This window comes from Acipenser ruthenus, chromosome 6, assembly GCF_902713425.1.
Source record: "Acipenser ruthenus chromosome 6, fAciRut3.2 maternal haplotype, whole genome shotgun sequence".
Taxonomy (NCBI): Eukaryota; Metazoa; Chordata; class Actinopteri; order Acipenseriformes; family Acipenseridae; genus Acipenser; species Acipenser ruthenus.
In genome coordinates this window covers 61,712,282-61,728,892 of record NC_081194.1, presented here as the reverse complement: position 1 = coordinate 61,728,892, position 16,611 = coordinate 61,712,282, and the positions used below count along the sequence as shown (strand labels likewise).

The 16,611-nt window shown below is 38.7% G+C and overlaps 1 protein-coding gene across 1 annotated transcript in view; it reads right to left on the bottom strand.

Annotated features, from left to right (window-relative positions):
* The window catches only part of LOC117410397 (terminal nucleotidyltransferase 5A), a 29,016-nt gene that overhangs the window by 10,775 nt on the left and 1,630 nt on the right, over window positions 1-16,611 (bottom strand). The window contains exon 2 of the mRNA XM_059025632.1: window positions 15,869-16,014. The gene's annotated coding sequence lies outside the window, so the exon portion shown is untranslated. The remainder of the gene's footprint in view (window positions 1-15,868; window positions 16,015-16,611) is intronic.

Sequence of the window (16,611 nt, the reverse complement as noted above, 5' to 3'; positions counted from 1 at the left end):
TTTTCAATTATGTGACAGTATTTGTTAATTATGCATGCAGTGTGGAGTAGTGGTTAGGGCTCTGGACTCTTGACTCGAGGGTTGTGGGATCAATCCCAGGTGAGGGACACTGCTGCTGTACCCTTGAGCATGGTACTTTACCTAGATTGCTCCAGTAAAAACCCAATTGTATAAATGGTTAATTGTATGTAAAAAATAATGTGATATCTTGTAACAATTGTAAGTCGCCCTGGATAAGGGTGTCTGCTAAGAAATAAATAATAATAATAATATTGTCACTTATAATGTATTGTAAGATCCATGACCTCCCAATAATGACAGCACAGCTCAACACAATTTAAGGCCCAACATTTTTATTGGATAAAAAAAATGAACAGGAGAAATAAACAGTAAAATTGAACTACCTATTTAAATAACTATATACGTATTATTTTAACATATAAGGGTTCTCAAACTTTTCTGACTGGTGGACCCCTATTCAAGCAGTCACTTTCAATACCCCCCCGCCATGGTGTACCATAAACCAGCTTGTGAGATCAGATCTCTTCGTGAAGCATAATTGACTGCAGCGAATGTAGATTTTTATACATAGTACACTGCTGCTTCTAATCTTGACCCCTGACCCCTTGTTGAGAACTACCAACTCTTCCACACAGCCATATTTTTGTTGATTGAGACACTTTGTTTTTAATTATGCTCCCTGTAAAATATATATATTTCAGCACAATAACAGGGAATGATGCACTTGTCTGTGAAAATAAACAATAATAATATATACTACTCATTCTAATAATATTGATTTTATATAGCGCCTTTCATAACCAAATATCTCAACGTGCTTCACAAATAAGGGAAAAACAGATAAAATAACACTAAAACAACCATGACATATACAAAGTGATCTACAAAATACTAACACAATTAGAAATAAAGAATATAATAACAGCAGAAAACAAGGCAATTTAAATAAGTGGCTTTTTAGGCGAGATTAAAAAACAGACAGCAGCTCATAATCTCTGATCTCAATAGGAAGTGTTTCTGTTTCTACACCTAGGTGCGTAGAACAATGTTACATGAGAAAAAAGTTCGAAAGGATTGTATAGTGGTTATTAACCAATGATATTGATTGAAGTACGAATAACATGTTTAAAGCATTGCGAGTTTACGAAATTAATAATCACAGTGTATCTTCTTCCAGTTATTTAACATTAAGAAACAAAAATGGCACAAATACAGTGCAAAACAGATATTTCCTAATAGACAATGCTGACATATTTTATTTACACATATTTATATATATATATATATATATATATATATATATATATATATATATATATATATATATATATATAATACTAATAAAATAGATTATTTCGAGAGGAGAAAAGTATTCTTACCATCGCCTTTGTCTTCAACATAAATAACAAACCTCCAATGTTTTTGTACGGAGATGATGCTACGTACATTTTGCAGGTACATGGCATAAGGACATTTGCTGGTCATTGAAATTTGGCAGAGTAGATCACAGTAGGCCTACATTTATGTTTTACAGTGCAATCTACCTGTAGTTTATCATAAACATACAAACACATCGAACACACTTTACCTGCCATTATGCATACCACTTTGTTGTCTCTTCAGAGAATAGAACTTCCATGGTGTCACCATCCGACTCTTCTTATCATATTGAGTATATTAACTGGCGCAAGGGATCCATACATGCTAAGTTTTGTGATGAGCAAAACAAAAACCCTCAAACCAAACCAACACGTGATCAAGATGTGAACTCAGTACAGCGGCAGTGATCTGGTCTGGACTGGATCACTCAGCAGCAAAGGGCAGCAAAAGTTCCTCAGTAGATTATTATACATTTACAGCCTACACTGGCATTCTTATTACTATAAGTATTTGGAAAATAATATATACACAGATTTTAAAATAGATTTGTAAATGTTTTTATTTAAAGTGCTTTAACTGTGAAATCAGTACAGCGGCAGTGGTCCGGACCACTCAGCGCAATGAAAAGCAATGTAGTCACCTGTACTGATTATTATAAACCTTAACACGGGCATGTATTACTGTAACATACGTATTTGTAAAATAACATAACTGCCAATAAAGAAAATGAAAAGGAAACTGTGAAATCATAACATAACAGCGACAGCTGGAGTAACTGTAACCATGTGGTCCGGACCACTGTGACCATGTGGTCCGGACCACTGTGACCGAGTGGTCCGAGTGGTCCGGACCACTGTGACCGAGTGGTCCGAGTGGTCCGGACCACTGTGACCGAGTGGTCCGAGTGGTCCGGACCACTGTGACCGAGTGGTCCGAGTGGTCCGGACCACTGTGACCGAGTGGTCCGAGTGGTCCGGACCACTGTGACCGAGTGGTCCGAGTGGTCCGGACCACTGGCCACAGAGTGCTACAACCCATTCTCGCAAAATGGCAGTTGGTGTGAAAGAAGACGGTTCATTTTGTACTGGTGGATTTTGTGGATGGAACCGTGCAAGAGAAACTTTCTCTGCTCATGAAGGTAGTAAACCACACAGACATGCAATGTATGTTTGGTCAGTTAGGGAACATCCAAGCGTAGCGGAACAAATGAGTAATGAGTTAAATGCTGCTCAGATCAAAAGACAAAATGGACTCTATCACAACTGAAAACTATCACAGCTATCAAAACCCTAGCAAGGCAAGGAAAGCCTAACCGTAGCCACGACGAGGAGGAAAGCAAGTTAAGGCAGTTTCTGTTACTTAGAGCTGAGGATGACGAATCTCTAAAACAGTACTTAAGAGATAACAAATATCTGTCTCATGAAACAATTCATGAGCTACTTTAATTAATAGGCAATGAGGTTCTCAGGGATCTGATTCAGGAAGTGCGGTCGTTCAGTGTTTTTTTTGCTCTCAATCATACCTGACGAAACTCAAGCCATTTCTGGCCATGAGCAGTTTGCAATTTGCTTGCGTTATGTTAATAACGAATTTGAATTTAATGAAGATTTCATTGGTTTTGTTCATGTGCCTGAAACAAGCGCTTCCTCGCTGACTTCAGCTGTTGAAGATGTATTGATCAGATGCAATTTAGATATTAAAAACTATTAAAAACTGTCGTGGACAGGCCTGTGATGGTGCTGCAAATATGAGTGGCCGCATTAGTGGAGTCGCTACACGCATTAAAGAAAAAGTTCCCAATGCCCTCAGTGTTCACTGCCAGAATCACAACTTGCAGCTTTGTGTACAAGACGTGGCTTGTGCTTCCAGACCAATTCAAGATGCACTCAGTCTATGTACAGAAATGTACAATCTTATCAGATTGTCTCCAAAGTGTTTGAATGTATTTGAGAAAATGCAGAAGAAATTAGCTGATCCAGACACTGGTGTTAAATCTATAACGCCCCTCTGTGCAACGAGATGGACTGTAAAATCAGGTGCTGTCTCGTCGGTATTGGATTATTACAGCATTTTACGAGCAATTCTTGATCAACTGCTTGTTGACAATAATATAAATGACGTAGCTGCAAAGGTCAGAGGTATACAATCAAACCTTGAAAAATGTTCAACTCTTTTTGGCATGCTTTTGTCACAGACTGTATTTCAAGTAACAGACACTGTTTCAAGGGCCATGCAGGCCCAATCTATGGATGCCATGACAGCCAGGCAGCTGGTAGACTCACTGAAAGCTCAGTTAAATAGGCTGACACAGGACTTTGGGATATTTTGGAACAAAGCTGAAGTGCATGTAAATAAGTGCATGTAAATACCTGTAACAGCACCAAAACAACACCGCCTGTCAAAACTTTTGGACGAAACAGGAACTCAAGCCATGTTTAATAGTGATGCTGACGTTTTCTGCAGGTATTATTACGAATGTATTGATGCTGTCAATGGCGAACTGGAACATAGGTTTGTCTACGAAGACCTAAATGTTCTGGAGAATATAGAAAACGTACTGCTAAGTTTCGCTAATGACATGGAAGTGGATACTGAAACTGAGCAACAGCAAAATACAGTCGAGAAACTAAGAGACCACTACCAACAAACGTCCACAACAACTAGCAATGCTGAGTAATGTTGTGAAGACGTATAATGCTCAATGCGGGGAAAACAAAGCATGTCACCAAACTGACCACTCTTGGAAATAATATTCAACAGTTGACCCTTTACTGAAATACTGTTGCCAGATGTAAAGAAAGAGCTGAAACTACATTTCACTGTTCCAATGACTTCTTGCACAGCTGAACCGTTCGTTTTTGGCTTTGTAATGGCTGAAGATCTATCTAAGGCACAGTATGCACCAGACAAATTTAAATGCAGTGGCTTTGCTGAGCATACACAAAGACAGAACCGACACTGTAAATGCTGGGAGAATTATGGAATGAATCATATCCAAAGTTTTAATTGTCGTCAGCAGATCTCAAGCCGTCACACAGTAAGAAAATACTTTATTTATGCAGGGTTATTATTTTGTTTATTAAGGTAAAATACTATATCATTCAGTTTTGTCATAGTGTAGAGGTATAATTTTTGTCTAACATGGATATGTGGCTTTAAATTAGATATGGTTTGTAGTTTGTATTTTATGAGTATCCTAGTTGTTATCCTATAACGCGATATTTAGCCTATCATGGATAACGGTATATGAGCAATATTTTATTTTTTTGGCCGGTGGTGTGTCACGTGACCATTGTAAGCCTCAGCATCAGGAGGTTCCGGCGCCTATGTCTGGTTGACTTAATTTGTGGAATTATTTGATTTATATGTGTCACTGTTTTGTAAGAACGATGAGATTCAAGCTATTAAAAAAAAACACATGTTCTCGCCCTCTGTTAAAAGTTGGTGGGCAGGGCCCCCTGTTTAAAAAGAGCATGGGCAGTGGCCCGTTGGCCCACCTGCCTTAGGCGTCTATGATAAGGGCTCACTTTTTTCAGATACACCACAAACCGTGGTTAAGTGTAATATATCACCAGTAGGTTAGTGATCTATTTAGAAAAGGAGGGGAACAAATAAATAATATAATTCTCATAATATATTATCAGACTAGATTTGAGTAATTATGTAAACTATTTTGTCTCATATCACCAGAAAAGAATGAATGGAACTGAACGGCAAAGAAACTTTCAAACGTATGTTGCATCTTGCATTTAATGCAAGATATTTTTGTTTTCAAGGTTGACTGTACCAACAGCGCCATCTACATGCGGAAAAAAGTACTTTGGAGCAAAGTGAGAATGTAGGCTTTGATCAAAAATACGAAATCCGAATAATTACTAAACGAAAACAAGAGATAGACAGTCCATATCCACACAGAGTTCTCAATAAAAGTGTTCAACTGAAATGAATAATGACTATTTAAGGGTTAGGTACTCACCTTTCTTTTCTATGCTCTGAAGAAGACCTATGGGTTGAAATGTGTTAGCTATGTTTGCTGTTATATCTTCATATCTTGAAAACCTAAAATAAAGATTATTGCTTTTATTGAGAACTCTGTGTGGATATGGACTTGATTTTAACGGGAGTTGCTGTCTTTTCTTTCCCTTTGCTGAGGCTGGCAACTGGAGGAGATTTTTGTATGCATATATATATATATATATACAGACATGCTCAAATTTGTTGGTACCCTTACAGCTCATTGAAATAATGCTTCATTCCTCCTGAAAAGTGATGAAATTAAAAGCTATTTTATCATGTATACTTGCATGCCTTTGGTATGTCATAGAATAAAGCAAAGAAGCTGTGAAAAGAGATGAATTATTGCTTATTCTACAAAGATATTCTAAAATGGCCTGGACACATTTGTTGGTACCCCTTAGAAAAGATAATAAATAATTGGATTATAGTGATATTTCAAACTAATTAGTTTCTTTAATTAGTATCACACATGTCTCCAATCTTGTAATCAGTCATTCAGCCTATTTAAATGGAGAAAAGTAGTCACTGTGCTGTTTGGTATCATTGTGTGCACCACACTGAACATGGACCAGAGAAAGCAAAGGAGAGAGTTGTCTGAGGAGATCAGAAAGAAAATAATAGACACGCATGGTAAAGGTAAAGGCTACAAGACCATCTCCAAGCAGCTTGATGTTCCTGTGACAACAGTTGCAAATATTATTAAGAAGTTTAAGGTCCATGGAACTGTAGCCAACCTCCCTGGGCGCGGCCGCAAGAGGAAAATCGACCCCAGATTGAACAGAAGGATAGTGCGAATGGTAGAAAAAGAACCAAGGATAACTGCCAAAGAGATACAAGCTGAACTCCAAGGTGAAGGTACGTCAGTTTCTGATCGCACCATCCATCGCTTTTTGAGCGAAAGTGGGCTCCATGGAAGAAGACCCAGGAGGACTCCACTTCTGACAGAAAAACATAAAAAAGCCAGACTGGAATTTGCTAAAATGCATATTGACAAGCCACAATCCTTCTGGGAGAATGCCCTTTGGACAGATGAGTCAAAACTGGAGCTTTTTGGCAAGTCACATCAGCTCTATGTTCACAGACGAAAAAATGAAGCTTTCAAAGAAAACAACACCATACCTACAGTGAAACATGGAGGAGGCTCGGTGATGTTTTGGGGCTGCTTTGCTGCGCCTGGCACAGGGTGCCTTGAATCTGTGCAGGGCACAATGAAATCTCAAGACTATCAAGGCATTCTGGAGCGAAACGTACTGCCAAGTGTCAGAAAGCTCTGTCTCAGTCGCAGGTCATGGGTCCTCCAACAGGATAATGACCCAAAACACACAGCTAAAAGCACCCAAGAATGGATAAGAACAAAACATTGGACTATTCTGAAGTGGCCTTCTATGAGTCCTGATCTGAATCCTATCGAACATCTATGGAAAGAGCTGAAACTTGCAGTCTGGAGAAGGCACCCATCAAACCTGAGACAGCTGGAGCAGTTTGCTCAGGAAGAGTGGGCCAAACTACCTGTTAACAGGTGCAGAAGTCTCATTGAGAGCTACAGAAAACGTTTGATTGCAGTGATTGCCTCTAAAGGTTGTGCAACAAAATATTAGGTTAGCGGTCCTATCATTTTTGTCCATGCCATTTTCATTTGTTTTATTATTTACAATATTATGTTGAATAAAAAATCAAAAGCAAAGTCTGATTTCTATTAAATATGGAATAAACAATGGTGGATGCCAATTACTTTTGTCAGTTTCAAGTTATTTCAGAGAAAATTGTGCATTCTTCGTTTTTTGTGGAGGGGTACCAACAAATTTGAGCACGTCTGTATATATATATATATATATATATATATATATATATATATATACATATATATATATATATATATATATATATATTAATGAATGCAACACACATTGCTTTTCTGTGCAGGTTAGTCTAAACCGGCCTTTTTCTGCAACAAAAGTAAAATTGCAAGAGCAACCTGCCTTAGTGAAATTGCACTATGGGCTACATTTAAAGTTCACCTCAGGTTACATCTTTAAGTCACTTTTGGCAGCGCTTGCTGTTTGCATCCTTAGAATAATTTGATTAGGTGTTGCTAATCTTTCCGTAAGCATGGGTAAATACAGTATATTTGGCCATTTGTGTTGTTTCTTTCTCCTCTTAACATGTATTATATCTGTACGTCATTCACACTTTTATATTTGGCTACATTTCTAACATCTAACTCATCCAACAGTGAGGGCATTCCTTAACACACATTCTTGAAGGTATTTTGTAAACCATGTTGAGCTGCTTTTTTGCAGTACAGAATTATTATTATTTATTTCTTAGCAGACACCCTTATCCAGGGCGACTTACAGTTGTTACAAGATATCACATTATACATTATACAGATATCACATTACTTTTACATACAATTACCCATTTATACAGTTGGGTTTTTACTGGAGCAATCTAGGTAAAGTACCTTGCTCAAGGGTACAACAGCAGTGTCCCCCACTGGGGATTGAACCCACAACCCTCCGGTCAAGAGTCCAGAGCCCTAACCACTACTCCACACTGCTGCCCCCATATAGAATATGGTCAAGTAACCAGACTAATATGGGGTGTGGAAAACTAGTGCAGGTACCTAGCTTTGCCTGCTTTAAAAGTGCAACATTGTCAGTTATAAGCCCTTGTAGCCTGCAAAATCCAAATAAATGCCCAACACTTGAAAGAATATAAGCACATTTACAAGTGAGACTGGGCCAGGGCCTTCATCTCTGCACACCGATTAGTACATTAAGAAGGCATTTGCCGAAATGTCTGTCTACTTGACTAGGCTTTCCAAATTATGCCACTACTGTAACTAAAAACACATTTTGAAAAATATAATGTTGGTTGGTATCTCAGTGTATACACAAGCAGATGATTGGGCAAATTAAACCATTTCTATTAAAGGAGGTTTCTCAATTTTTATGTGGGGTCTTGCAACACCAACTGTTTGTAGTATTACCACTAAAAGTACATTCTTAATGGGGGCTAGCTTTTCATGCCTTTCAACTGAGTTTAAATCCAGCTCAGGTCACATGTGAAATAAGAAGTCTTGAGAGCCCCTGACTGAGTGGCATTAACCCATCGTCTGTCACTTCTTCAACCCTTACAAGCCTCACTAAGCCTCGCGTCCAGTCAATATTTATATACAAGTATATATGTCAGCATCCAGTTTTTGGCAACAGAGGTAAAGGAAACTTTGGCACTTCCAGTCATGCCCTCATTTATTAAGTTGAACCTATTAAACCACGATATGGTCCTAGGGGGCTTATTCATTGATGTATGTTAAACTTGTAGTAGTATGGCCCTCCAGGACCGGAGTTGCTTCGTACTCATTCAGCATCTAAAACATATTTCAAAAACATTTTATTAGTCTTTTCTAAGAAAACCAGAACATGATAGGAAGAATAAAATACACCTTGAAAACCAGATGGTCAGGAATAAGTAAGTAAAGGAAGCCACTGGTCATAAAGTTTATCCAGCACTGATTTATCTTTAAGAAGAATAACAGTAAGCCGCATGTGTCTCAGAACATACTATCATGGAGCACAAATCCTTGCGTCACTGCAGTCATTAAACCTATCAAACCAGCTTATCCCAATTTACTTTAATGTATGTGAGATTAGCAGACAGACTGCATTTGCATTTTTTTTAAATGCAGTTAAAATAATGCATGCACATTAAATTGCCTACCACTTAAATAAAAATGAATCATTATAAGTGATATCATCTCAGAGCTGCAGAGGTTGGACAAAAAAATGGAAACACATGTGAAATCTAGCACACACTTTTTCGTGCACGTGGGAAGTTCCACACTTGACTGATCTATTTTATTTTGCTAATGGCTTATCTGACACGTAATCTGTAGTATGTAATAGATGAATCTCCCTGTTGCAAGTTATACAATGGAGAACAATAGAGAGCTGGTTGTATAGACTGGTTTACCAGGTACTGCTCATGAGTCCCTCAAGAGTGGTAACAGAATTGGATACTGAGGGTTGCCGACCCAAACTAAATGAAATGACTGAGATACCTGAAATTCACATGCTTATATTTCCCCCTAAGCCCATTGTATGGGAACAATCAGCCTATGCCTAGTCAAAGCCACCATGTGCAATGATTGGCAGGACTATACAGTAACTGTTCAGATATTTTGGTGGACCTCTGTGGTGCCCTTAGGGAAAAGGGTGTGCAGTTTGGTTCCTGGACAGATCTGTTTGAAGGGGAATGTTTTCTATACATTGTGCCTGTCTGGTTCACCCATGTCAGCCCAGCTGGTTCCCAGTGTGTATTGTATTTTCATAGGCCTCACCTGTCATTTGTGGCCTGTTCTGCATCTGGCCCCATTTTACATAAGAACATTAGGTCAACCCATGCTTTTTATTGCTTTGCTATGCTTTATTACAATTTGATAAGCTTTTACTTAAGAGGCTGTGTGGTCCAGTGGTTAAAGAAAAGGGCTTGTAACCAGGAGGTCCCCGGTTCAAATCCCACCTCAGCCACTGACTCATTGTGTGACCCTGAGCAAGTCACTTAACCTCCTTGTGCTCTGTCTTTCGGGTGAGACGTAATTGTAAGTGACTCTGCAGCTGATGCATTGTTCACACACCCTAGTCTCTGTAAGTCGCCTTGGATAAAGGCGTCTGCTAAATAAACAAATAATAATTTTACTATGGGAAGCATTTCTAAGGGTTAAAGGATGCCAATGATCACACATCAACAACATGACCAAGCCTTGTGTGTCTTCTGGTCCTGGTTTCTGTGCTGCGTTTGAAGTATTGGCTAGGGTTACTTGGTCAACTCCTTTTAAGTTTTTAAAGATTTTAGTCAAGTCCCGCCTCCACAATACATCTTTGTTCTAGGCTAAGTAAACATGGCAAGGGAGCAAATCTCTATGGAAACGTACCATGGAAACGTACCATGGACCAGGTCAACTTTTATAAGGCAAGGCATGCTGAGGTTTCTCTCCGTATGGATACCGATAAGCTTACAGGTCTATGAAACAAAAGCGAGACAATATGGGACTAGACAAAGGCAATTATGCTGGTTTACTTACCAGCAATGTATGAAACAATACACGCTTTGTGCTATTCATTAACATTACTATCCATTTACTGTCTTTTAAGTATCGGTTTCTACACCACTGCCACCACTTGTATGCCCTTTGCTCTGTTCCTCCTACATGTTAAAAGAGAACAAACACTACTTTAATAAAATAGAGCTGGTTTTACAATCTGTTTCCCACACTCTTTGTAAAAGAGCTTTTAAAATATAATTACAATGCAGTTAATTTTTGCGCACAGATGTTTATTATTAATGCTTTGCTGTTAAAAATGTCTTTGCATTTTGATCCTATAAAAAAAGCATAGAAGAAAGTGAGTGATAGTTTATGCTTTAATTGGTGATCCAAAACAACCTTTTTGTAAATGCATAAATATATTGTGGCTGGCCACTTTGGGGCATTTTGTCTTGTTATACTGTACTCTGGGTCCCTTGATTAGTCTGGAAAGCTGAATGAATGTTTTAGTTTAATTGGGCATTGTTGCTGATCAAGTCCATCCAACAATGTTGCACTTGTACCCTGATGGCAATGGCTACTTTAAAGATAATAATGCAGATTGCAGAGACTTCAGGCATCTTCCATGGCCACCACAATCCCTGGATCTTAATCCATTCAGGGATGTTTGGGATGAACCTGAAAGAGGTGTTCATCATCATGATCCTCTGCTTCCTCTCTGCACCAGTTAAATATTAGGTTTGAACATATTGCCAGTCAATGCCATGTTGTGTCAAGGTTGTGATCAGTGCAAATGGTGGCCTCAGCAGATATTTGGTGCACTTCCTAATAAAGTGGCCAGGCAGTTGCATTTACTGATGCAGTTTTCAAATCAATTTCAAATCAACCTGTGTGTTTTCTTTTTTCTCTGCCCCCTTATCCCTGTTCTGTTATGCTATTCACTTCTAATTAAACATTTGTGAAGGTACAACTCTATAGAGTAGCTCTGTCCTCAATGTGCTGCCGCTCCACTCAGAGCGCCTGGCTCATTTTGAGCTGCAGTACCATGTTCACTCTTGAGCTTTGTGTCCCATCCCATTCCTTCAATCCTCCAATGCTTGACTGACTTTTAAAGAAGTGCCCTTAAATAATGTCAAATACGTAAAAAAGAAACACAAAAAAAAAACTAAACAAAAATTCTTATCATTTAAGTTGCACTATTTTATAGTGCACATCATACTTGCGCTGTGTGAGAGAGAGAAAAAACAACATATGGAAACGATTAGTGCACAATAAATTAAGTGTGTTTGATCAGTAGGTACAGTGCATGTAGTCCATCTGATATTAGGAAGCCAACCAATCCTGATATAATACAAAAACAATGACTGGATGCTAGCTTGGATAAACAATCACTATTCAGCTCCAACACTCTCCAAGACTTATTAGTTACTCTAAGCAGGAGAAAGAGCCAGCCAAGTTATTGCAGTAGTCTGAGTAATGTGATTGATGGGATGTGAACTGTAGCTGAAATAGCCTTTGATAGCCAGCAATTTCTACTGATTACTCCCAAAGTAATACCACCTTTTAGCACAGAAATAGTTCAAATACACCTAGGAAATGGAATGAAACGTGTCAGCCCCTTTTGTAAATAACTGAAAGCTGCTGAAAGAACTGCCCAGAATCCTTCTGCAGCATTCACACTCTTTTATCTCTTTTAACTATATACGCAATAAGGGGGGTATATCGCTACGATTAAATACTGGATAATAATCATGAGCAAAGACTCTCATTCCTTCTAGATTGCAATGTTGAGGGTAAAAGTATAGCTGCACAAACCTGTTGAATAGTCAACCACTAAGGGATTGGAAATGTGGTCGCCAAGTTACTTTATTGGTTGACTTAATTTCCAGTCAATTAGTGGTTGATGTAAAAAACAAAAGTAAGAAAAAATGTTCTGCCTGTTAAACTCTTTACACTTTAAAGTGATTATAGCTAACAAAATGCCATAAAAGCTACCTGATGTGCACTTCCGTTCCTTAAATACTGTTGGTCTCTGTGGCGGAGTGTCCCGCCCCCCCCCCCCCCCCCCCCCTCTCTCTCTCTCTCTCTCTCTCTCTCTCTCTCTATGTGCACTGTTTTGTTATTATTTGGATTATTGTTTGCGGCGCAGATAAAAGCGCTGCATATTTGTTATTGTTTTAGATTTTAAAAACCTTGTGAGGCTGCGTGACTGATCAGCTACTGATTATTTAACTAGCTGACAGTCATGCATCCTTGCTAAACTCATGCAGACAGTGACCATCTCCCGAGTTGATTCATTGATTAATTGTTGCTAATCGGGAGACGGTCACTGTATATAAACCTGCAGCTCTCTACCCTCAGGGAGGGTGTACAGAGGAGAGTACGGGAGAGCGAGAGCGAGCAAGGAGAGCTTAAAACAACTATTAAAAACAACTGCTAAGCGTGCTGGTTTACACCAGCATGATACTTATTTGTTTATTTGTTTGGCCCTTGTGCCTTTTTGTTTAGTGTTTGGTGTTTTGTTTGTTTTGTTTATTTAATAAAATACCTGAGCGCCGGTGCTCAGTTTCACCAGCTACTTCCTGAGTCTGTGTTTCTGGTCTGACGTCATCACAAGCCATCCTGTCACAGTCCCAAATGTGCAGTTTTGAAAGAAACACACATTATAGTAAACATGCATTTAAAAAAAAAAACATGATATATGATAGTACACTTGATTAAATAAATCTATGTTTGCAAGCTTTTAAATTAGCATTTTCCCCACCCCTTAATGGATTCCTTTCTGGTATAAACGAACCAGCTGCTTCCCTTAGCTAGTAACATGCTTAGACCCTAATGACACTGCTAAGATAAAATGACCCAGGAAGTACAAGTGTAACAGATATCCTGACAATAAGAAACAGAAACAGATAACTTTATTTAACAGATAACTTTCTTTAAGTAGTACCAAATATCATGTTTTAAATTTATTATTATTATTATTATTATTATTATTATTATTATTATTATTATTATTATTATTATTATTATTATTTATTAACAGATGTCCTTATCCAGGGCGACTTACAATTGTTACAAGATACCACATTATTTCACATTATACACATTATACATTATTTCACATTATACAGATATCACATTATTTTTTACATACAATTACCCATTTATACAGTTGGGTTTTTACTGGAGCAATCTAGGAAAAGTACCTTGCTCAAGGGTACAGCAGCAGTGTCTCCCACCTGGGATTGAACCCACGACCCTCCGGTCAAGAGTCCAGAGCCCTAACCACTACTCCATTGCAAAATGAAGATATATGTTTCCCGTAACATGTGCTTCTTGCAAAACTGCATATCTGAGACCTATGTTGCCCATAAAAGTGTAAAACAAATCGGATTTATGGATTTTTTGTTAGCTTTAATTAAGTACTTTTAGATTTTGCCTGTTAACCAGCTACCTAAAGGATCATCATCAGGTTTAAATATTAATTTTGCATACACTACTATGAGCTGTCTGTCACAGCCATTTACTACTGAGTGCTGCTTGTAGCAAAACAAGATTTATTAGAATTTGTAATGAGAAAAACAGAAATCGTTAATCTTTTTAGCCTGAAAATAATGTATTGCTCTACAATGGGAACATAAGCAGTCATTCATTTCAACTGGGATGAGTTAAAGAAAGTACACTGGAGCAATTAACCTCACAATTTGAGTCCTAGAGCAATAATGAGCAAATGTGATAAAGTGACTGTTGTCAGGCTTGTGTTTAAATGTATCAAGAATCTGGATACAAATTGTTGAGTGAGATAATGGTTAACACTCTAATTTCATGAGTTTAGAGATGAGAGGGGAAATGTGGTTTCTATGACGTGTGAAATGTGGTAGGAAGTAACAAAGCAGGCCCTTTATATATAGATATGCATTACAGTAAAGTAAATTCAGTTTTATATTATGTTTGAGTTTTGTACATTACAGGTTTAATTTTGACGTACATTCATGTCTTAAATTATCTGTGGTGATGCCATGAGGTTGAATGTTTTTTTCTCTATTGAGCTGCACATGCTTACATTTAGAAAATGAAACGCCAAGTTGGGAAAAAGCACCATCTTTTCCTCTATCTTTAAGATATCTGTAAAAGCCAAATTAAAGTAAATTATACAATATAAGCAAAGAACCAAAATATCCTCAACAGATTAAAACGAGGACCTGTGATAGTATTGGTGGTGCTGACAAATTAAATCTTGGTTAGCTCTCCTTTATAAATGATATGAATTTCTTGTTATTTGGCAAATAATTACTTGGTAATTGCTTTGTGATATAGTTCTCAGTAACTAAACGCCTAAATAAACACATAATTATTGAACTTGAATGCAAAGGGTTTTAAGTCTCCTGAACATTGGTTACTTGCTAGTGGTATGTGGTAATTGTGTTTTCTGACAGAGAGGTAAACTAATCTATTTATGAACATTCAAGTGTCTTTTTTCTTTGTGGTTACTGCCTGCATTCTAAGAGTGTTTTTTTGTTTCCTGAGTAGTTATATTGCTGAATGTTCAGCCCACATAGTTTATATTTTAGCCAACCCTTTGAAAATAAAAAAGGAAACAAAACAAGCACATTCATACATATCATAATTCATTCAAACATAGTATTGTATTACTTGTGTTGTAACACTTGAAATGTATTTGCTTACGATTGTAAGTTGCCCTGGATAAGGGCGTCTGCTAAGAAATAAATAATAATAATAATAATAATAATAATAATAATAATAATAATAATAATAATAATAATAATAAATATATTGTAGCGTACACGGGGGAAGGCAGCAGCAGGGCTGGTAGGTGACATAATCACACACGAAGACATAAGCCTGATATACGCTCCTTGCAAAAGAGCCGGCTCTTTTGTACAGCGGTATCGGCACTATGCTTAAGTGCATGAGGTCCCGGGTTCGCGCCCGACATCCGCCTGTGTGTGGATTGCTTCGCCCTGTGTGATGCACCTGCCTGCGTTAACCGAGATTGCTACAATATATTAAAAATGTTATTATTTTACAAGGTATGACAAGGTTGTATAAATCACTGGTGTTCAGTTATGGTCCCTGCTCAACAAAAGGCCAGAGGGTTAAGGGAGATATAGCTGAATTTATTTTAACTCATGTACAGTAGTTGACAAAGTCAGCCAGTATTTTAATTGCAGCACAGCAAAGAGACCAGGACCAGAGAATACAGTTGGGGTCAATCAAGTTTGGGGGTCAATCAGCAACTAGATGAGCATTGATGGGGCAAATGGCCTGCTCTTGTTCATAACTTTTCGTCCCAGTGCACATCTCCCAGTCCCAGCGTGCACTCTCATTCACACATTGGGGCAGGCTAGGTTTCCCTCTAGCTCTCCTTTATATTCTACTGACCTGGACCAGGAGCTGGGTAGCGTAGTTGGTGAGGAAGGTTCAGATTCTTCGTATGTTGCTCAGAAAGAATCGGCAGGTGTGTGCCAGAGTGGAGATGTGCTGGGAATAAGACAGGCAGGGGTCCAGGGTGACTCCGAGGTTCATAGCTGAGGAGGAGGGAGAGAGTATGGTAGATTCCAGAGGAACAGAGATAGACGGATCAGAGGAGGGGGAGGAAGAGGAGGGAAAGAAAAGGAGGTCTAATTTAGAGAGGTTGAGTTTGAGGTGATGCAAGTGCATCCAGGAGGAAATAGCAGACAGACAGGTAGAGATACGGGAGGAGATGGTGGAGTCAGAGGTGGGGAAGGAGAGGAAAATCTGAGCATCATTAGCATAGAAATGGTATGAGAAACCATATGATGTGATGAGGGGGCCCAGGGAGCGGGTGTAGAGAGAGAACAGGAGAGGACCCAAGGTTACCTGGTAAGTGCGGTTGGAGAGGTAGGAGAACCAGGCCAGAGCAGTGCCAGAGATTCCCAGGTCAGCGAGAGAGGATAGTAGAATAGAGTGATCGACAGTGTCAAAGGCAGAGTTAAGTGAGTTGGTGACAGACAGGAGGGCGGTTTCAGTGGAGCGAGCAGAGCGGAAGCCAGATTGGAGAGGGTCGAGCAGAGAGTGGTTGGACAGGAAAGCAGAGAGCTGGCGGTGTACAGCCCGCTCAAGGGTTTTGGAGAGGAAGGGTAGGAGGGAGACAGGACGGTGGC